Source organism: Lissotriton vulgaris, chromosome 10 (genome assembly GCF_964263255.1).
Source record: "Lissotriton vulgaris chromosome 10, aLisVul1.2, whole genome shotgun sequence".
Taxonomy (NCBI): domain Eukaryota; kingdom Metazoa; phylum Chordata; class Amphibia; order Caudata; family Salamandridae; genus Lissotriton; species Lissotriton vulgaris.
The window spans coordinates 748,253,320-748,276,157 of record NC_141698.1 but is presented as its reverse complement, the minus strand read 5'-3'; the positions used below and the strand labels follow the sequence as shown (position 1 = coordinate 748,276,157).

The following is a 22,838-nucleotide window of genomic DNA, read 5'->3' as shown; positions in this document are numbered from 1 at the left end:
GGGCGCGGGAAACCGGCCCCTGAAGTTCCCACGGTCCAGGAGGAAGCAGACCCTGAGGGGGATGCCCTGGAGCCTACAGGGGAACAAATTGCGGAACTAGGGGACCTGCCTGAGCTGACCCATTGGCAGCAAGAAGGAGGACCCTCCAGGGAGGAATTCTGCAAGGAGCAGAAAGAATGCCCTTCTCTCGTAGGTATGCGGCAGCAGGCTGCAGACCAGGCCAATGGTGTTCAGGCCAAAACACATTATGTGTACTGGGAGAACGACCTCCTGTATTCAGAGCCTAAGGCTGCTGAACCTGGGTCAGCCCGTGTGCTGGTGGTGCCCCAGAAGTTCAGAGCCTTCCTACTGGGTCTGGCTCACGATGTGTCTTTAGCAGGACATTTGGGGATGGACAAGACCTATGACAGGCTTGTCACCCACTTTTACTGGCCCCAAATGCACAAGAGCTCAGACGCTCATTGTAGAACCTGTCCGACTTGCCAGGCAAGTGGGGAGAGCGGAGGGAAGAACAAGGCTCCCCTCCAACCCTTCCCTGTGGTCGGTACGCCATTCCAGCGAGTGGGTATTGACATTGTTGGGCCTCTGGACCCCAAGTCAGCCATGGGCAACAGGTTCATCCTGGTCTTGGTGGACCATGCCACCCGGTACCCTGAAGCAATCCCTCTGAGGACAGTGACGGCCCCCGTGGTGGGACGTGCACTGATGGGAATTTTCTCACGAGTAGGATTCCCTCTAGAGGTGGTGAGCGACAGGGGGACCAACTTCATATCCAAGTATATGAAGTCCCTTTGGCAAGAGTGTGGTGTAACGTACAAGTTCACCACGCCTTACCATCCCCAAGGAAACGGGTTGGTTGAAAGATTCAACCGAACCCTGAAAGGCATGATCATGGGCCTGGAAGGTCCAATGAGGCGTAAGTGGGTCGTCCTCTTACCATGCCTGCTCTTTGCATATCGCGAGGTACCACAGAAGTCCCTAGGGTTCAGCCCCTTTGAACTGCTGTACGGTCACCCCGTGAGAGGACCACTGAGTTTGGTAAAGGAAGGCTGGGAGCAATCTCCCAGGAAACCTCCCCAGAATGTATATAGCTACATGCTGGCCTTCAGAAACCAAACCAGGCGCTTCAGACAACTTGCCGAGGCAAATCTGGAAGCAAGCCAGGAGGAGATGAAGCGGTGGTACGACCAGAATGCCACTCTGGTCGAGCTTCAGCCTGGACAAGAGGTGTATGTCCTGGCCCCAGTGGAACCCTGTGCCCTTCAGGATAAGTGGACAGGTCCATTTGAGGTTGTGGAACGAAAGAGCCCAGTGACATACTTGGTGGACATGAAGACGCCCAGGAACCCTTTGAGGGTCCTACATGTCAACCGCCTCAAGCCCCACTTACGAAGGTCCGAAGTGGGCATGTTGTTGGCAACTGATGATGGAATGGAGGAAGAGTCGGAGCCTCTTCCTGACCTCTTAGTGGCCTGTGAGAAAGACGGGTCAGTGGATGGAGTTAACCTCTCACCCACCCTGACCCCCGAACAACAGGAAGACTGCCGCCAGTTGCTGGGGCAGTTTCCAGATCTGTTCTCCCTGGTTCCGAGTGTCACAGATTGGTGCGTCCATGATGTGGACACTGGAGACAGCTTACCTGTGAAGCATAAGGCTTACAGAGTGACTGACAGGGTCCGGGCCTGCATCAAGGAGGAGGTCTCCAAGATGCTTGCCCTTGGGGTGGTTGAGTCTTCCAGCAGTCCTTGGTCCAGCCCCGTGGTCTTGGTCCCAAAGGCTGCTGCGCCGGGAGCCACACCCGAACTCCGGTTCTGTGTGGACTACAGAGGACTCAATTCAGTCACGAAGACTGACGCGCACCCCATCCCCAGAGCTGATGAGCTCATTGATCGGCTAGGGGCTGCCCGGTTCCTCAGTACGTTTGATTTAACGTCTGGGTACTGGCAGATCGCCTTGACCGATGGGGCAAAGGAGAGGTCAGCATTCTCTACACCGGATGGGCATGTCCAGTTCCGGGTTATGCCATTTGGAATGAAGAATGCCCCTGCCACCTTTCAGAGATTGGTCAACCAGGTGTTGGCTGAGCTGGATGAGTTCAGTGCCGCCTACCTGGATGACATCGCGGTGTTCAGTGGCACCTGGCCAGAACACCTGCGACACCTCTGGGAAGTGTTAATGGCCCTGCGCAGAGCAGGCCTCACAATCAAGGCAAGCAAGTGCCAGATTGGGCAGGGTTCCGTGGTGTACTTGGGACACCAAGTGGGGAGCGGCAAGGTAGCACCCTTGCAACCCAAAATCGAGACCATCCTGGCTTGGGAACCCCCCAAGACCCAGACTGCAGTGAGAGCCTTCCTGGGGCTCACTGGGTATTACAGGAGGTTTGTCAAGGGCTATGGCACGATTGTGACCCCCTTGACAGAGCTGACTTAGAAGAAGCAGCCCAGGAATGTGATTTGGACTGACACCTGTCAGAAGGCTTTTGACACCCTGAAGACTGCCATGTGCACGGCGCCCGTGCTCCTGGCTCCTGATTTCTCCAAGGAATTCATAGTGCAGACAGACGCTTCAGAGCATGGTGTAGGGGCTGTTCTTTCACAGATGACTGAGGAGGGCTTTGACCAACCCGTAGCCTTCATAAGTAGGAGGTTACTTCCACGGGAAAGTAGGTGGAGTGCAATAGAGCGTGAAGCATTTGCTGTGGTCTGGGCGCTGAAGAAGCTAAGACCCTACTTGTTTGGGTCTCACTTCCGAGTTCAGACGGACCACAGGCCCCTCAGATGGTTGATGCAAATGAGGGGTGAGAACCCGAAACTGTTGAGGTGGTCCATTTCTCTACAGAGCATGGACTTTACGGTGGAACACCGCCCTGGCACAGATCACGCCAACGCTGACGGTCTGTCCAGATTTTTCCGCCTTAGTGAGGTGGAACTTCCTGGGGAAGGGTAGTTCCCCCCACATTTCAGCTGGAGGGGACACATGTTAGACCTGGCACCTTGGCGTGAGTTTCCCTTCCACTTTTTGCTGGTGTGCCTCCGATGTTTTGCTGGTTTTCCGATACTCAGGGCACTGCGCCACGGCCGACCCGTGCCGCAGTGCAAGTGCTCCCTACTGTAAATTGTACATGTGATTGGTATCCATGATTGGTGCATTGGATTTACTGTTAGTCCCTAGTAAAGTGCACTAGGAGTGCCAGGGCTTGTGAATGCCAATACTGCTAGTGGGCCTGCATCGCTGGTTGCGCCACCCACAGAAGCAGCCGTAAGATGTGTCTGGGGACTGCCACTGCAGAACCCGCGTGCAGTCTCGTACTGTCATGCCGGCTGGGCAAGTGCAACCACTTGCCAGCCCCTGAACCTTCCCTTGACTGCATATTAGTCACCCCTATGGTAGGCCTGCGGGCAGGGTGCATTGTAGGTGTAAGGTAGGACAAGCCCTGATGTGTGTGGCATGTCCTAGTAGTGACTTACAACTAAATTCGTATTTCACTATTGAAGGCTACCTGCTCCTTTTAGGCCAGAATGGGCTGCTGGAATTATTACACCCTATAATCCCAGCAGGCTCAGGGAGCATGGTAGAGAGTCGTGTTTAGTATGCCTGAACTCAGAATAATAAAATATTTCTTTTAGTAAAGTTTATTTTAATATCCTGTGTTTGCAAATGCTACTTTTAGAAAGATAGCATTTGCTTGCCTAACCATTTCAGCCCGCCTCTGCTGGTATGTGTATCTGACTGTCTGGGTTGTGTGAGTGACAGGGCTGGGGATGACAGGTGGTGAATGCGCAGATTACACCTTAGTGGGAGGTAGGAGTGGCTCTTGACTCTGGATCTTGCTGTGCTCTGCCACCACAATGCTGGCTCCACCCTCCTGGGGAGCGACTGATGACTCAGCCGACACCTGGCCCAGGAAGGGCGAAGCCCCATCAACAAGGTACTCTGGCTGCCCCTGTCCGCACAATGCTGGCTCCACCTCCTGTGGGGCGTCTGATGCGCCTGCCCCTCACACTGAAAGCAGAAGCCGGGTTACACCCGCCGGGGTACTCAAGGACTGAAAGTGGCTATGCAAAGGCCCCCCTGGCCTGCGAGAACAAAAGAAATGCAGTATAAAAGAAGGAGCCTTGCTCCTTGTAAATTAGATCCTGTTTGGGCTACAGAAGGAACTCTACCCGACGAGAAGGACCGGGAAGGACAAGGAAGAGTGCTGTCTCTTGCCTGTGTCTGGTGCCTTGCTGCAGAAGGAGAGGAAAAGGAAAGACTACAAGAAGACTTTTGCTTTGAGAAACTTTGTGCCAAACTCTGCTGAAAGATCTCCAAGGGCTTGCTGTTGAACTTGCCCCCTGACCAGCGCCCCAGGACCAGTGGGCGCTACATCCTGAAGAAAGCGACTGTGTGTGCTGCTTATCGCTGCAGTACTGACAGAGGGGTCTGGGAGCGCTGGGCAAGCCTGCCACGCTCCCCGTAATCCAAGGCATCGACATCCCCCCAAGCACCGTGACCGGGGCCCAAAGCAACAGCGAGAGCAACGTGAGGTCCAGCCGCCGCTGGCCCGAGCACTGTGACCGCAACTGCACCGGGAGCCCGAGAGCAAAGTGAAGGAGGACCCGTCCGGTCCAAGCCCCCGAATTGACTGCGCTTCGAGCCGTCAATCCACCTGCGAAGACGGACAGCTGCCCTGTGATAACCCCCTCTGGTCGGTAGCCTGCCCGACAGCTCAGCTGTGAGCGCACAGCTGCAACCGGCCCTTGGCTGGGTACGTCCTGCACTTGGGGACCGTACTGCCACTGGCTGCCACCGCACCGCCGCCGCCTCCAGGGTCGGAGCGAACGACGAGGAAAGGACCCTGCCGCCACAGAGCACCGCCGCCCCGGATGACCCGTGACCTGCCCGGCTGAGAGCCGCAGTGAACAGCGACCCCGGAAAAGCAACGCGACGTGGGACAGCTCCCCTGGAAGCCGCCCGCTCCACAAGAATTTGAAAGGTACTGTGTTGTATCCTCACGGTGCGAGCGTCCTGCAACCCGAGCTCGCACCGCGCTATCTGATCCCACCGCTGCCACCAATGTAGGAAGGGGGAGGCTCTAGTTGGCGCAGTGTAGCACTAGCGACAAGCAGGGACTCTCTCTTCCTCGTCAGAGCTGAGGGTTACCTTCCACACTACCTAGAGGGTAAGCAGAGGTTGTCTGGAAGGTAACCCTCAGCCCTGACGAGGAAGAGAGAGTCCCTGCTTGTTGCTAGTGCTACACTGCGCCAACTAGAGCCTCCCCCTTCCTACAGGACCCAAAACAGCAATGATTTTTTTTTTTATTTTTTTTATTTGTCCTCATTTGCCATAACCTCCATCCAGTAAAACACGCCAACCACCACACGTGTCTGCCTTAAGGTACTTTAGCGATCTATCCTCCTCCATGACCTTTTCCAGACCCGATATTTTAATTGGTGGGAGACCAGCCTCTTAAGTGGAAAACTGAGACACTCCAGCCAACGGTATTCAAACCTGTCGAACCCAAGATTTACGTACGGGGAAGGCCACTTCCTGGGGTCTCTGGAGACTAATCAGCATAATCATAGGACCCGGGGGAAAAAAAAGAAAAGAAAAAAAAAAAAATCCTATCTCCAATTAATTAACAAATCCCAAAAGGACAGATTTCTTTTGCTACATGATCTGTCCAAGTCTGTTTTTGAAGTTTCATACAGCGACGTTAGCCAAGCTGCGTGGGATGGAGATATAACATCCACCCAGAATCTACAAATTTGTCGCCTTGCCAGGATAATTGAATAAAAAAGAAGGGACTTTGCCTGACCGGTTACATTTTCCTCCAATCCAAAAATTATTAGCGGAAGGGTGAGAGTCAAAGAAATATTTAAAATCGAATCCAAGGTGACCTTCACTTCCTCCCAAAACTGCATAATTACGGGACAATCCATAAACATATGTGTATCTGGAGCTGCCAACAGATTGCACTTGTTACATTTCTTCCCTGGAAGAAACTTTGAAAGTGAAGTAGTGTGGCTCACTGGTTAGAGGCGGCAGACCCGAGAGCAGAGGACGGCCCGGGACCAGGGTTCGATTCCCGGCGCGGCAGGTTTCTGGACCAAGGGTCAGCGGACTCGATAATTCTCTCGCCTCGGTGCCCACTCTGATCAGTGATCACACTCGGCAACTCTGGGCATTAGCTTGCCTCATCTTCACTAACGGCCCCACCAGACCGCCGGGGATGCCTGGTCTCACCCTGGAGATACCCATTAAGGGACCATCTCTCAGGGAAGCCAGGAAGGGTTTCGCAGCGGTCAAAGCGCCTTGGGACCCTACGGGTAAGTAGTGCGCTATATAAATGCCTATACATTTACATTTACAAAGTCTAAGAGGTGATAGGTAGGCACGATGCAAGGTAAACAGATGATTACGTCTTAACCAGGCTGGCTTCACTGTTTTATAGAGGAAATTGAAAGAGCTCATCCATAGGTCTTCGCACTGAAAGGTCAAGACATTTCCCCATAACTTTTCTGGCAAAACAAAGTCCCCATCCGTCTCCTCGACCATGTTCCAATACCAAGTTGCCACCTCCTTGCCCCCTTCTGGCTTTTCAACCAGTTGTTGTTCAAACTGACTGGATTTCCCCAGTTGGGGACCCCCTCCTGCTCACTGCTCGTGCCCAACTGTCCATCTGTATATATTTAAACCTAGAAAGAGTTGGGCCCACCCTGTCCCTCAGCACCTCCCAGTCTTGAACCCTTCCATCCGCCAGTAGCTCTCCCCATCTAAATATCCCAGCCTCCTTTATCTGGGTTGCCAAACTGTCCTGCATACAGGGCGGCAGACCTGGAGAGTCCCACACAGGGGCAAAGTTGTAGTAATAATGCAACCGATTTTCTTTTTGATCTGCACCCAATTGTTTATGACAGACTGTAGAGTCTTTAATCTGACCTTTTTGAAGTATTTCATGTCGCCAAACTTAAATAAAAAACCATCTAATGAAATATCCACTCCCCCAATCATAGCCCTAAACATAGCCCCCAAAGATGATATTACGGGGGTTTTAAGAGGGATCCTGGAGTGGGTCAGCTGAAATGCCCATGCGTAATACAACAAATCAGGCAATGCCAACCCTCCCTTCTCCCGCCTCCTTCTCAGCTTCTTCCAAGTCAACCTAGCTGTTTTGTAATTCCAAATAAAATAATTTATCTCACGCTGACTTTTTCCAGTTTTTTTTATCAAACATCGGAGGAATTGAATTAAAAATATACATAAACTTTGGAAGAATGGTCATTTTAACTAAGTTTGTTCTCCCAAAAATGGAGAGTGGCAAGAATGACCAAGTTTTCAAAAGATTCCTACACTCCGTGGCAACCCGATCTAAATTAGTCTGTGCCAATCTTCCTATTTCTTGGGTGATACGTACTCCCAGGTATCTCATAGATGTAGAAACTGTTATTTGTACGTTAGGGATATTCCAACACATAATCTCAGTAACCTGAGATCTGTCCAAACTCCTCTGCCTTTTTAATTACCACCGGGAAAGCTCTCTGGGGATCTGATGTGTAGACCAAAATGTCGTCCGCATAGAGAGCTATCCGCTTCTCCCACTCACCAAATACAAAAGGAGGGATGTCCGCTTCCTCTCTCAAGACTTGGGCAAATGCCTCAATATAAAGATTGAATAAGAGAGGGGAAAGCGTACATCCCTGCCTGGTTCCTCTGGTAATTTTTTTCGGGTCTGTAAGGGTGCCATTAACTAGCAATCTTGCTGTGGGGGCCCTATACAATTTCTTGATGGCCCCACAGAAGACCTCCCCAAACCCAAACCTTCTCATCACCTCCACCAGATAGGGCCAGTTGACCCTATCAAAAGCTTTGGTGGCGTCTAATGTCAAAGTGGCCAGTGGAAGGGAAAATGTAGTTGCAATATCGATTTTCCAAAGGATTTTTGCCTGGCTTAGGTATAAGAACGATTGTGGCTTCATTCCAAGAATCAGGGGGATTTTCCCCTCTCAGAACAATGCCATTTAGGAGAGTTGTCAGTATTGAAACTATGGCAGGACATATCTCTCGATATAATTCTCCGGGTAGCCCATCCGGACCCGCCGCTTTCCCCCTCTTCAGACGACCAATCGCTTTTCCCACCTCCTCCTCTGAAATCTCCCTCTCTAAATTAACCCTTTCTAGTATTTGCAAAGATGGTGGAGCAATGTTATCTAACCACCTATCCCTAGCCTCCGGGTCGTCCCTGACCTCTTCACAGTATATTTCTTGGAAAAATTCTTGAAAAGCGGCCCCTATCTCCTGATCCGACGTCCTTACAGTGAACTCTCCTTCTCGTTTGATCTCTTTTATATACTTTCTTGCCTGTTCTGCTTTGACTTTCCACGCAAGGACTTTTCCTGCAGCTTCCCCAAATTCAAAATGTGAAATTTTGCTCGCCTCCCATCTTTTTGTTAGGCGATCTTGTAGTATCTTTTCAAGCTGGCCTGTTTTTCTACCACCTCCGGGGATGCCATAGCGGATCCCAACTGCCCATCTAATTTAGCCAGCTCCATGTCATTGATTTGGATTTTCTCTTGATGTATTCTCCTTCTGTGGGTTGCTCTATTAGTTATACAGCCTCTCATATAAGCCTTCATGGCATCCCAAACGATATTAATGCCTGCCGAGTCCAAGTTTGATTCTAAAAAAAACTTTACCTCTGATAACAGAAAATTAATCTCATCCTTCTCTAGTAAGATTGTGCGATCAAAAGACCATGTGCATTCTTTCTTATAGGTGGGCCTTTGGAGGTCAAATATATGATCTGATAAGTGTGAGGGAAGATAGACTAATCCTACAAGAGAATCTTTTAAAGTATAGCTAAAAAGGGCGTAGTCAATTCTTGACTTGTGCTTATACTTTAGGTTTTGATAAGAAACCCCCAGTTTGTTTCCTACCCTTTCCCTCCATACATCGGCTAAACCAAAGTTTTCCATTATCTCCCGCAAGACCGCCCTTGATTTTGATGGGGTAACAGCTCTTGACTTAGATGACTTATCTTGTAAAGGGTTAAGCACAATGTTAAAATCGCCGACCCAGATAACTGGATCTTGTAATAATATAAGTTGGTTCTGAATTTCTTTCAAATGGGAAGGGTCGTCTTGGTTCGGGCCGTAATATCCCACCAACGTCAAAGAAGTACCCTCTAATATTATTCTCGAAATTAACCATCTCCCACTATGGTCTTCCTTGCACTCCAGAATTTGCACTTTTACCGACTTCTTGAAAATTATTAGTATCCCTCTTATATTAGCGGTTTGGTCTGTACATAGAAAAGTATCTACCCATCTCGGTTTCCTTAGGATCTCACAGACCTCTGTTTTAAGTAAATGTGTCTCCTGGATGACAATGGCCTGCGCTGGAGAATCTCTCAAATATTGTAGGATTCTATGCCTTCGACTCCTTACATGCAGGCCATTGACATTCCAGGAGAGGAACTTTCTAGAGGCCATCTAACTATGAGTCTTTTCTAACCATCCCCATAAATTTCCACTAGCCATAAACTCAACTTTTCCACGAAGTCGAGGAAAACATGGCGGCCGCAGGCTAGTGCGGTACGCACGTCTTTCCCGAAGCTCCTGCACCACTGCATCAGCAGAGCTATTGGCCGGTTTGAATTGGGCGCAGCGCGGCTGAGTATGGGAGAGTGATTTTCGCCGGCGTGATTTCCAGCCCTGGACCCTTAGTCTCTTGTTTGATTGCTCGGCATGTAATGGTGTTTCACGCTTAGTATTTGTGAGGAAGAGGACAGCGGTACAACTCCTTAACGTGGAGGCTTTTTTCTTTTTGGGACCCAGCGCTTGGCGGCTCGGTGCAGGGATTTGGGCTCCGGCCGTTTTTTGTTCTTTTTGTGCAGAGTGCGGCTGTGTGAACTCTGATTGCAGTGGGACTTTTGGAGAGGGTTTCGCCCCCCGGAGTTGTTGCTGGAGAGTTGGTGTGCGGAAGCGCATCTCAGATTGCCTGGACTTGGGAGCAAATTTCGGCCCCCGGGGCTTTGAAAAAGCTACGAGAAACGACTCGATTTTGGCTACTTGGCGTTTCGTGCTCGGGAAAGTGAGAGAGACTTTATAGGGGGGAAGGATTCAGTGACATTATAGCGTCTAGCAGGATTGCAGGGCCGGTATACAAGCTTGGTCTCTGGTGGTTTTTTGGACCCTTTGTTACCTAAGCCCTGTAGTGGCTTCCATTTCAGCGAACTTAAAGGAGGGGGCCGATGTGTTTGGTTCCAGAGGAGAGAGTTCACCCCCCCCCCCCGCCTGCCTTCCGAAGTGGAGAAAAGCAGCCGTGGAGCTAAGGAGAGGTCGTAGTGCGGTGGCTCGCGGGCTTCTGCAGAGAGGTTGGGGGGGGGGGAAGCGGGGGGAGACGGCCATAGTGGGCGATCAAGGTTATATAGGGGGCCCCATAACACCAGTTGAGGGTAAAGGGCAGTGTGTGATAGGGGGTGATATTGAGGTTGAAGTTGACGCTGAGGCAGGGGAGAGCTGGAGGGGGTGAGGGGCTGGCACTAATCATACCACTAACTATACCCATAAGTGGCAAGTGCTCGGCGGCACACCCGCAAAAAATAAGGGGAAAAGGCAGGGAAGAGGAAAGGGCTCACGCGGTATAAAAACCGGGGGAAAACTGCCAAAAGAAACTCGGAGGTGGAAAACCCACTTAACACATTTAGTTTGGATAAAGATAACGCAGAGGGAGGTCGGAATCCGGATACCCCTTAGCAAGAAGGGCAAGGGAGGATACGTGAGTAAGGAGACTGGAAAATGAAGAAAGGGTAAAGATAAAAGTATACTAAATAGCGCAGTTCGGGTTACCCCATCGCTTCGCTCCTTCTTTAAAGTTCTCCCCCAGGTCCTAGCTATTAACCCCGAAAAGCCTGGAAACTTAACAAAACTGACAAGTATGGCAGAAGTAAGCGCAGCCCTTCTAAAGTGGGGCTTATAAGTAAGCCTCCTACCCCGGAAATGCCCTTACCCTTACAGGGTCCCCCTTTAGGCGATCCGGTATCCCCGCATTCCCTCCTCACTCTCCCCTCTCTTCTCGTTCCACTTACCTCTATCACTAATCCTATCTTCACCTTCACCTCTGCCCCTCCTGCTGCCACAGAGACTACTGCTGCTCAAGCCCAGGATAAGGAGGATTTAAACTCCATGACGAACACTTGCAAGGAGGTTGAGGGAGGGGGGGAGGAGAAAAACTCCATTGAAATCATCTTGACCGCAATGTCAGCCATGAGGGAGGAGATCAGAAGTGACTTTGCAATATCTAAGGCAAATCAAAACGAAATAAGAGCTGCCTGTGAAATATTGGAAAAGAAAGTAGATGGTTTGTTTGAGAGGACAGAGAGCTTAGAGGGAGAGGTAGACTCCATAAAAGCGAATTTGGAGGTGGCGGAATTTAAGATCCAGACATTACGGAGGGAAGGAGAAGCTTTGAAGGAGAGGGTCGAGTCACTTGAAAATTTCTCAAGAAGGAACAATGTGCGGATTTTGAAAGTCCCTGAGGGACGAGAGGGGGGGATCTAAAAGCGTTTGTGGTTTCTTTTTTGAAGGACTCTTTAAATTTAGATGAAACAGCAGAGTTTCTGGACAGAGACATTCAGCGGGTTTATCGTGATCCCTTTCGCCTTAACCCTGGAAGAACCAAACCATGAAAAATACTGATAAACTTTCAGACTTATACTTTGAAAGAAAAGATCCTGAATCTTGCTTTAAAAGCAAAGACGCTTAAAGGTCCTGATTTTGCGTGTGAAATCAGGTCAGACCTCTCCAAGTACATAATGAGTAACAAACTCTTGTTATATCGAGATCATGATAAACGCAAGATAGTATTGAAGTTTATGTATTTGTACAGGTTGACTGACTTTATGTATTATACATTAATTTTTCCACGGATTTTCGCTGTATATATCTTGTCGGGCCAACAACAACATGCCATTCCAAACCTGTCAAATTCGAGAATATTACGATGTTGACGTTACTTTACCATTCCAATATGTCTGCCATTTACTTGCTTACTAGTCCTATGTTTATGTTGATTGTGATTGACAACGCTGAACTTTATTTAAATACCGGAGTCACTCGTGTTGGTTTACACGTGAACAAGGCTGTTGAGCTGAAACGCGTTGTGTAAATAAACTGCTTATCTTACACTTTGGATTCCTTTGCCTGATTGCCTGAGAGCGCAAGACGAACTTTGTTTTCCTTGGATGTAATAAATAACCGGACTGCTTCGCCGGTATCTGCGCCAACTTTCATGGGTCCCAGCACTTCAGAAGAAGCGTTGCTTTCTTGTATATATATATATATATATATATTCCAGTACTCTATCTTAAGAATCCACTCAGCAGACAGGACTCAGATAGACAAGCGCGGACCCATTCTTTCGTGCTTTTCAATATTTATTTCAAGAAAATTCGCCTCGCATCAGTATGCCGCCATGACGCGTTTCGGTCCGACCTGGACCTTGATCACATGACGCGTTACTCATGGACCCATGCCATATTTAAAGTGACAGGTAACAAGAAATTGTAAACAGCTGTTGCTTTGCACAATGAAACTGAAAAACAGACTGTGCAACGCACACAATGCATATAGACCAGACTGCGAATGGAATATATATATACACAAATCTTGGAAGTATGTACAGTTAAAATCATGCGTATTTACAAGTGATTTCATAAATATACACTTATATATAGATACAAAAATATACATATAAATCTCAGTAGAAAAATATATATATATACACATATATCTTAATGAATAAAGACATTTTAAGAAATGGCTCCCAAATGATGTAAGGAGCCCTCCTCATATAATCATTGATATAAAACCAAATCACTGGTCATCAACTATATATATTGTATCAAATTCCAAATGCAGTCTTAAATATGCTGGTTACATTAATATATATATATATATATGTGTATATATATATGTGTATATGTATTCATAAACCAAATAATGTAAATACTAATTAGTCGACGAATAAAAGGTTCGGTAGAGATTTAAATAGAGTTTTTAATACGCAATAAAGAGGGGAAAGATAACAAGAGAAACTGTATATTCTATATAATGTTTTTTGTGGCGGTGTTAATCCCTCTGCTTTTCGTTTCCTTCAGTTGCCTTTCAAGAAAGAGGCGGGTCTACGGGAGAAGAGATCGGACCGGCATAATTTAAATTTAAATTTATCTTTAACTTACTTTCCACAGCTTAACTACCTAATACTTTAACTCGTAAGGAAAATTGGGTGCAGTGGTGCAGATGGGAGCAGGGGGGGGGAGGGATGTAAAACTTGCCATACATCTGGCAGGAGTAAGGAAGGAGGGGTTTTCCAAGGGTTGGGGGGACTAGGAGGTTACAGGGGGGCAGGGGAAATGCAATAAAAATCCTCAGGAGTCAGACCTCACCAGGTTTAGTAATTTAGTCTGCCTTATAATTTTTGGTTTATCAAAACAGTAATGATTGTGCTCCAGTTCAGACCTGGAGCAAGTCCAGCACTACACATGGCCCGGCATTGGTACTGCAACATATTTCTAAAGAAAATGCTTGAGACAGGAAGGTTTTTAAACTAAAAATTCAGACGAAATAATGTTTAATACATTAATTTATTTTGACTTTTCAAAAATATATACATTTATTTTACAGTTAGGTTAATTAAATAGAAACGTTTAAATACGTTATTATAAAACATCTTAAGAACCTTTGATAACAAAAATACATACCATACAGTAATGTTTAGTACACAATAAATAAATACAAACATATTTGCTTTAAGTGCAAATTTGTTTATTATATGCTAACTAATTAAATATCTAGTTCAAGAGTGAGTTAAAAGTGCTATTGCATTTTATTATTTTCTACATTTACAATAGTTATTTTACTTTGATTTGTAAAATAAACATAGTTTTACAATTACTTATGAAATGTAATAAACTTTTGTAAATTTCCCCTAAACCTTACCATGGGGAGTTCTTTGCTACTTCTATTGTAACTGTATGATCATATGTGATATTCTTTCAGATTCTACCCCTAAAATGACGGATGGGGACATGTACATTTTCACTTAGTAGTAAAATTACTACAAAGACTAAGAGTTGATTTACACATGTAGATTTACTCATAAATAAATATATATTTGTGAATAGTCCCCTAAATGTTTTATACCCGAAGGTGGTCCACTGTGGTTGGAGCTATATTTCCTGACACCAATGTTCACAAAACAGTGCATCTGCTGTCTATTGTTTTGCACGGATGGAACAAGGTAACTGTTATGCTGCTTCAAGGTGCCTTCTGCTAGCAAATGCTTTGTTTTGAATTATGTCAATTTTTAATCAGAACAACTTGGTGCTTTTACTAGCATTTGATGTAGTAACCATATTTTAAGGTCAAGATGTGTTTGCTAAGTAAGCAATTTTAAAGTGAGAGCCTCTCATAATCCCTGTATTTGATATACAAATAATGCCCAATGGCTCATTTGTACACATCACGTTTACAAAATGACGCATTCGCACTTTATTGTGATGCGTGCACTGAATAAGTGCATCGTTATGGCAGTTCAAGGCGCATTTCATGTAGCAAATGATTATTTTGCACTCCCTCCAATTGTAAACTGAGGAATTAGGAGTACTGATAAACAGACTCTTCCTCCTCTAAAAGGTGTGATGGAACCAGAGGAGTAATCTTACTCGGGGAAGTCACCGCTGGCGTAATCTTTTTTCTTTGTTTTTCTGGAGTTTCTCTCGTCAACGATGTTGTTGTCGTCTACGACACTGCACCAGAAACATTCCTCACCGACGACATAGTAATCGTCGTCGACGTTCCCGTCGATGACCCCATCGTCATCACCGTTGACGACGATCCCGTCGTCGACATGATCATCGTCATCACTGCCATCATCGTCGATTTTACCGGCGTCGACGCTGCTGACGTCGTTGACACCATAACAGTTAATGGCAATTTCTGTACTTCTGTCTTCGTCGCCGTAGACGATGATTTCTTCGTCGACGCTCTCGTCCACGATCCCGTCGACGATGTAGAGGGTGAGGAGCTCTGATTGGCTAAGGGAAAAGTTCGGTCCTTTTTTACATAACAAAGGTTATGGGTTGCAAAAGGGAAATGGGCCTAGGCCTCTTTTCAGTTGGCTATACTGCTAAGCATTGCTTTTTTATATACCGGACACTCCCGTCTCGACGACGGGGAAATGATTCAGGTATGTGAATCTATGAACGCTTCCAATACTGGAGAACTACAGTTACAGGTAAGTAACTTGTTTTCTTATTAGCATTTGTCATTTCAGACCCAGAAGATCTGGGCAATATGAGACGTACACTTCACAACTGTATTAATTACACTGATCAAAAAGAAAATGCACTGTAAATTGCAAATGTATTGAAAAATAATGAAAACTAAGTTGAACAACAAAAAATGAGACGCACACTTCACATGTAGGATATATCAAAAATACCATTTGTCCCAGTTGCTGTATAAACATTATGCAAATAAAACATGATACAATAACAAAGGTATCAAAACTGTACCAAACTGTGCACCATGACATGATACATTTATTATCTTGGTCCCTCGCGTCCCCAATGTAGACGGATCTTGGTGAAGCTGTTATCAAACTATTCATGCTCATATGTCATTATCTCTCTTTCTATTTGTCAATCTGCTGTAGTGTGTGACTCCAATGGAAGGTTTCTGTAGGTGGCCCACCTCTGCCTTATTTTGGTGTGGTTCTGCGGGCATCTGCGTGCACTAAAGCCAGGAAGTTACAACTCCATAGTAAAATCCATGAAATCCATGCCTTTTAGTGTTACATTAGGTGCGGTAACAGACTTCCACTGTCTGACAATGTCTCGTTTTGCTAATTTGAGCCCTAAAAATAGCAGGTGCCTTTTATACTTATTTCCCCCGATTCCTTCTGTACAATGTAGGAGTGTGAGTTTCATTGATCCACGTAAATTCCATGACAGCACCTCTGTCAGGCAATTTAAGACTACTTGCCAGAAGCGATCTAGGGCTGGACATGACCAGATCGTGTGTGTGAGTATGCCCACATCTGATTGACACCGTAGGCATTGTGGGAAAGCAATTAACCCTGCCGTCCTCTATCTATGTTGGGTATAATATACCCTGTGTAGATATTTTAATTGTATAAGTCTGAGTCGGGTAGAGATTGCCGCCTCTCGTGGTGATTGGAGTGCATCAGCCCAGTCGTCATCAATAGGTCCTAAATTGAAAGCCCATGTTACTCTTAGGGTAGCCAGGGTGATGGGGTTATTAGTAATCAGGGTTTAGTCGATTTTCGGTATTTTGAGGTCCCCATGGTCCCCCATCAGAAGTTTGCCTTTCAGTGGGCTGAATTCTGAAAGGTTGGTTAGGTCTTTATTATATGGATGAAGGGCATGTTTAAGTTGTAAATACTTGTAGAGCATGGAAAATTATTTTTGGAGGTCTTGGAAGGGTTGGAGGATATGCCCCTTCATTACATCACCTAGGGTTGAGATTCCGATTCGATCCCACCCGCTGAATCCCTGAAGGTCTGCAACCTGGGGGAGCAGGTAATTACGCCACAGTGGGATCTCCCTTCGACTAAGAGACAGGTCATGATCACTACCTGTGTTGCATGGGGAAGGTCTTTCAGGTCAGACCTATTGTATAGGATTGTGTGTATATGGAGGGTTCTCCCATTAGCCATTGTTCAACTTTATATGCGTATTCGTCCCTGGGCCTGTACCACTATTCATTCAAGATCTGCAGATGTGCTGCTTCATGGTAGGATTGTTTGTCGGCAGCAGCTATACAACCGCAGTATGTGGATTGAAAGCAAGTGCATAAGGCGACTTGGGCTGTGCTACCTCCCCATAGGAAATGTCCTAGTATGGCATTAATTTGACGGAACCAGGACAAAGCAATGGAGTAGGACTGTAGTTGATATAAAAGTAGGGGTAGAGAAACCCTTTTGAAGATGTCTGATCTTCCGTAGAGTGAAAAGGGGAGGATAGGCTAGGTTTTCACCCATTCTGTCACTGCTTCTAGGTTTCGTGCCCAAGAGCCTGCTTGGCTGTCCGACAAAACCATCTGCCCAGCGGCCGCTCCCTAAGGTCACTCTTAACGGGCAGACCAACGATTTTGTACTATTCATGTGGAAGCTGGACATCTCGCTGAAGATACACATCATCTGAAGGATTCTTGGACCAGACCTTTCGAGTCAGTGAGGAAGAATAGGACATCAACTGCATATAATGCTATATGATCAGATATCTTCGGAGTCCATTCAAAGTCTTGTTGAATTTTATTTTAATTGTAAAACTTTGAATTAACTGATCAATAAATGTATTAATTCTTGACACCAGTGATTTCCAACAATATTGACTTTTGACAAGTAAAAAAAAAGGAAAATAGGCCATTTCTCTAACTTGTGTGTAGCTGCTGTATCTCCAATGTTCGAGAACAATCCAGAACTACAGATGCTGTCAAGTTTACTCTCTGCAAACAGCAGTACTCCTAAAGTTATGTGTTTGGATATAGTTTGCTTTTTGAGTGGTGATATTTTGGGCTTTGGCAACCATAATTGCACCAGTGAATTACTCTGAGGAACCCTGAGCTCTAAGAAAGCGAGAACAAAGGATTCAACATCCATAGCACAAGAGTTATACTGTTGTTACCAGAAGCCTCAACAAAAACTGGTTTGTTGGGTATAATCCTCAGTGTTAGAAATGGGGGTCTCTAGTTGGCAAGGGTTCGCACCTTTGTCCAAATAGGGACCCTTCTTCCTAGTCAGGATGAGGGAGTTACACTCCTAAAATAACCCCTGCTCACTCGCTTGGCACGAGCAGTCAGCCTTATCTTAGAGGCAGTGTTAATGCATTTGCGGATAACCAACAGTAATACGGTGTAAGCACTACAAAAGGACACCACACCAGTTTAGAAAAATATCCAATATTTGTATATATTTAAAACAAGACCAAAACAATAAAAATCCACAATACAGTACTTCAAAATCTTCAGTTATCAAAATTAACCTTGAAACACAGTTCCTTGATGTCGAAGCTCCCTCCGGGGCTATCATGGCGTAGTGAGCAAACAAATCCAAACAGTTCTGGCTGGCTGCGGCGTTGCGGCCTGCTACGGTGTCGGGAAGACCAGCATACAGTACCTTTCCGAAATGCAGGACGTCGATGACCTCTTGCTGAGCTTCCGAACACACAGTGCCTGCAGGCGTTGGTTCCGGAGGTCGGTACAGGAGTCGTCGGGCCCTCTAAGTCACACGCGTTGCAGATCGAACTTCTCTCTGGTGAAGTCAGGAACGCTGGCTTGCGGCGCCCTCTTGTCGTGGTGTGAGCAGCGGTTCGGTGGTGGTGTCCGATGGCGTCATCGGTAAGACCAGGGTCGCGGTGTGAGATGATGACGGTGGTCGTCACGGTGCTGGTAGGTCACGGTGCAAGTAGCTGCGTTGTCGTTGCTGAAGCTCTATTGTCGGCTGACAAACTGGAGTCGATGGCACCGGCGTCGGTAGGCCAAGGCTGCAGTGCGGGATGAGGGCTGTGCGTAGTGTAACTTTACGAGTGGTCCCCTCGAACCACGGTGCAAGCAGTGGCGTTGAGTCCGGCGTGGAGCGTCGTTGTGGGGGATACCGTGGTGTCGTTGTGAAACGAGGCGATGCAGAGTGCCGTGCCCATAGGTCGCGGTGCTAACAGCGGCTTGGTGGCGGCATCAGCAGGCGGCGTCGGTGAGTCCAGGGTTGAGGCGCTGCCCACTGTGTACCTGTCAGGACACGGAGTCGGCAGCGGCGTCGTAGACGGAATTGATCTTGATGTCTTTGCTGATCCTGAGACTTCTTGAGCAGGGGGCAAACTCTACCTCAAGCCTTTGGAGAAACTCACAAAAGTAGATTGCAGAAAGTTCAGTCCAGTCCTTTCACTGCCCAAGACAGAAGCAGCCACTGCAGGCCAACACAGCTAAGCACGCAGCAAAGTGGTAGTCCCTCCTTCCAGCTTCTCCAGCTGTTCTTCTTGTCAGTCTTCTTGATCCAAAAGAGTTCTAAAGTTCTGGGTCCTGTACCTAGTCCAAACCAGTTCTGGTCAGTCTTGGAGCACTTTGTTTACAAGACTCCTACTTTTGCTTTGACAGTGTAGGCCATGGACATCAGACGCACCACAGGAGGTGGAGCCAGCATTGTGGAAGGCAGGCACAGCCCTACTCAGGTCTCAGGTGCTCCCCTCCCGCCACTCTACATGTAGATGTGTCTATTCAGCCCTTTGCAGACACACCCTGCAGCCACCACTGACCACCCCAGCCCCTGTCACTCACAAGCCAGACATGCAATACACAACCTCGCAGAGGCAGGCTGGATGGTTAGGCAAGAAAATGTCTACTTTCTAAAAGTGGTATTTTCAAACACAGAATGTTAAAACCAACTTCACAAAAAGCTGTATTTTATCATTCTGAGTTCAGGCATACTAAATTCGTTTTCTAACATGTTCCCTGGGTCAGTTAGGATTATAAGATGTTATAATCAAACTGCCCATTCTGGCCTATGGGAACAGGTAGCCTTGCAATAGTGAAAAACGAAATTGGCTGTAATTCACTATCAGGACATGCCACACACGCCAGGGCATGTCCTACGTTTCACATACAATGCACCTTGCCCACATGGTTACCTTGGGACTAACTTAGGGGTGACTTACATGCAGAAAAGGGAAGGTTTAGGGACTGGGAAGTGGATGCACTTGCCAAATCGACATGGGAGTCCCAGACTGCACACAGGCTCTGCAATGGCAGGCCAGAGTTACACTTTACGGGCTGTTTGCATGGGTGGCACAATCCAGTGCTGCAGCCCACCAACAGCATTTGATTTACGGGCCCTGGCATGCGTAGTCCACTTTACTAGGGACTGACACATAAATCAAATAGGCCAATCATGGAAACACCAATCCATAACACATTTTACTACATGAGCACTTGCACTTTACCACTGGTCAGTAGCGAGGAAAGTGCGCAGAATCATTACACCAGTAAAAACAGAGTCAAAACCGGGAGGTCAGAAAGCAAAAATCCAGGGGAAACACGCCAAAAGATGCCAAGTCTAACGCTTAGTGTTCCACGAGAAGAGAACATTGAATTAAATATAATTTTCAATGATTGAAGTCAATGGTTGTTATTTCGATTTGAAGTACTAATCACTAGAAAATTGTTTGGAGTTATATAACTTGACTTTATAGGTGGCTGGCAACTTCTGGTTTTCTTTATTGTACTCAACTAAAACTCTAGGTACACCAGCTGTGGAAACATATCAAATTTATCACGTGATCACTTTATCATACTCTATCTTACTAAAAAAACATCTTCTGCCTCCTGGAGACAGCCCTTACTGCTGAACCTAGTTACACTTTAAGAAGCAGAAGTTTATAAATAAACACTTGGGGCCATATGTATGAAGGTACCCATTTGCGAATCTCAAATAGCGATTTTTAAGAAATCGCTATTTGAGATTCGCAAATTGGTATGCATGTAGAAAATCACATTTTTTTTGCGATTTCTTAAAATTCCTTAATTGCGATTAGCAAATTGCTAATCGCAATTAAGGAATACTTTCCCATTCATTTCTATGGGCCAGGAGGCACAAAGGAATGAATGGGAAGTTATTCTCAATTTGCTATTCTCAATTTGAGAATAGCAAATTGAGAATAATTTCAAGGATGCAGGGGTGTCCAAAGGACACCCTGTTGCACCCCTGAAATTTGCATGGGTGCACATGTGGTGCACATACATGCCCTAAGGGCATGTATGTGCTTCACAGTGCACTTTGAAAAATGCAAAAAAAGTGCATTTTTCAAGGAATTTGCGAATTACCACCAACTTGAAGTTGGTGGTAATTTGCGATTCCTTAAGGCCAATTTGCATTTTTTAATGCTTCTTACATTGCATTTAAGGAATCGCAAAATTTGCGATTCCTTAAATGCAATCTTAATAAGGAATCGCAAATTTTGCGATTCCTTATTTTGCATGCAGATTTGCTTAATACATACCATTAGGCCAAATTGCATTCGTAAACGCCGAAATTCTGCGAATTTCGGCATTTGCAAATACAATTTGGCTTGATACATATGGCCCTTAGTTACCTAATTGGAAGGCAACACTATCTGAGGTACTGACAAACCAGTGATTAAAGACAGGAACTAGCACACACACTGTCAAATAACCTCCTGTTGCCCCATGATTGAAAGACAATAACTCACAATGAAGAAACAAAAGCATTATCAGTATGAAGCGATGTGAGTTTAATGATGGATCCCATTGTGTACTGACATCTTTAGACAGGCAAGGCGGTGGAAGGTGTACAATATGTTGCTGGGATGGAGTTATTTTAATAATGTTATGTGTGTAATGTTACTGTCACTTACTCTAACCCCTTCAATGCGTTCGTCGGCCAACGGCTGTCACAAGCGCTACCTCCGTAGTGCTGCGCACGTCCGTTGGCTGGCGCGGCCCGCCCACTCCTTTAAACTGCTGCATAGTGGTTAAAGACATAATAACCCTTATGTCTGAAGAGGTAAACACAAAATTGGGCTTCTGTAGTAGACACAGCTAATTACAACTATCACATTTTATTACTTCCTAAATAGATGTTATTGCTTTCTAAGTGACTGCAAAAAAGATTTGTAGACTTTTTTGCAATCTAATGTACACAAGAGAAGCACTAGTATTATATTAATTTTCTATTGCTTTGATTGAATGTATTTGCCCATTGGGAAAATCCAGAGCAACATCATACATTCCCATGATAATCCCAACAAGAAAAATCTGCTAATTTAATTAGTTAAAAATAGGCAGATGGCCATCTCCTCATTCAAATGGATTGTGCATCAGAGGTGTAAAACAGTTTTTGCTCATTCAGATGGTATATTCAAGATATCCAATTCCTATGAAAAAGCAACTGAATTTAAAATGAAATTTAGCATAACGTGTACCTTCAGGTTTTCTATAACTGCACTTCGTTTTATTTTACAGATTAACAACAAAACAAAAAAAATCAGGTTTCCATTCTGGAAGCACCAGGGGCCACCGCCAGTACTGTGCCAGAGCAAATTGGTGCAAGTTATTGAGGCCCCACCAGAGCGCCAGCTGGTCAATGTGTAAAAGGTGCTGCTTATTATTCTATTTCTTTCAGTAAGTCATATTTAATTCAAGGTGGTCATGTTTACATGACCATGCATAATACACCACATCAAGAAGTGCATGTGGAATATTCACAAGAAGCTATGCAAGTTTACTTTTCCTTCAGCATCTTTGATTTCCCATATTGGAGGACCTATGCATGGGTAAAAATATGGCAAGTCTGTGGGACAGAAAAGGGAGAGATAATAAAGCCATCAGTAAAAGGAGGTTGTGGTACAACTGTACAGAGAAATCATCCCTAATAAAGATTCATATGGGTCCTCTTTCCATGACGACTTATTATAGTCCTTTTTCAGTCCTTTTTCAGTATTTACTGCTGCTTAGCTCGACACTCCTATTCATTCCCTTGACCACACTGAGAAGGGGGGCTTGGGGGAGGGTGGACGACCACCGGGAGGCCCCCCCCCTCCCCCCCCTCCCGGGCTGTTTGGGAGGGTGATTGGACCGGCGAAGGCCATTTTGTGTATTTGGGCTTCTTTTTGGGATAGCCCAATTGCAGCCCAACGCATGAATTTGTTGGGCTGCCTCTCCCAGCCACCATTTTGTCATTGGTGACCTGGTGGCTGGGAATGTAGTGTAGGGAATTTTTTGGCCCTACCTCCCTCCTCTTTTTCTTTCTTTTTTCCCCTTTTTGTT

At 46.2% G+C, this 22,838-nt stretch overlaps 1 long non-coding RNA gene across 2 annotated transcripts in view; it reads left to right on the top strand.

Moving 5' to 3' along the window:
• The window catches only part of LOC147688742 (uncharacterized), a 194,131-nt gene extending 171,530 nt beyond the window's left edge, over positions 1-22,601 (top strand). For both annotated transcript variants that reach the window (XR_015300551.1, XR_015300552.1), the window contains exon 3: positions 22,035-22,601. This is a non-coding gene — a long non-coding RNA (uncharacterized LOC147688742). The remainder of the gene's footprint in view (positions 1-22,034) is intronic.
• The last annotated feature ends 237 nt before the right edge of the window (positions 22,602-22,838 follow it).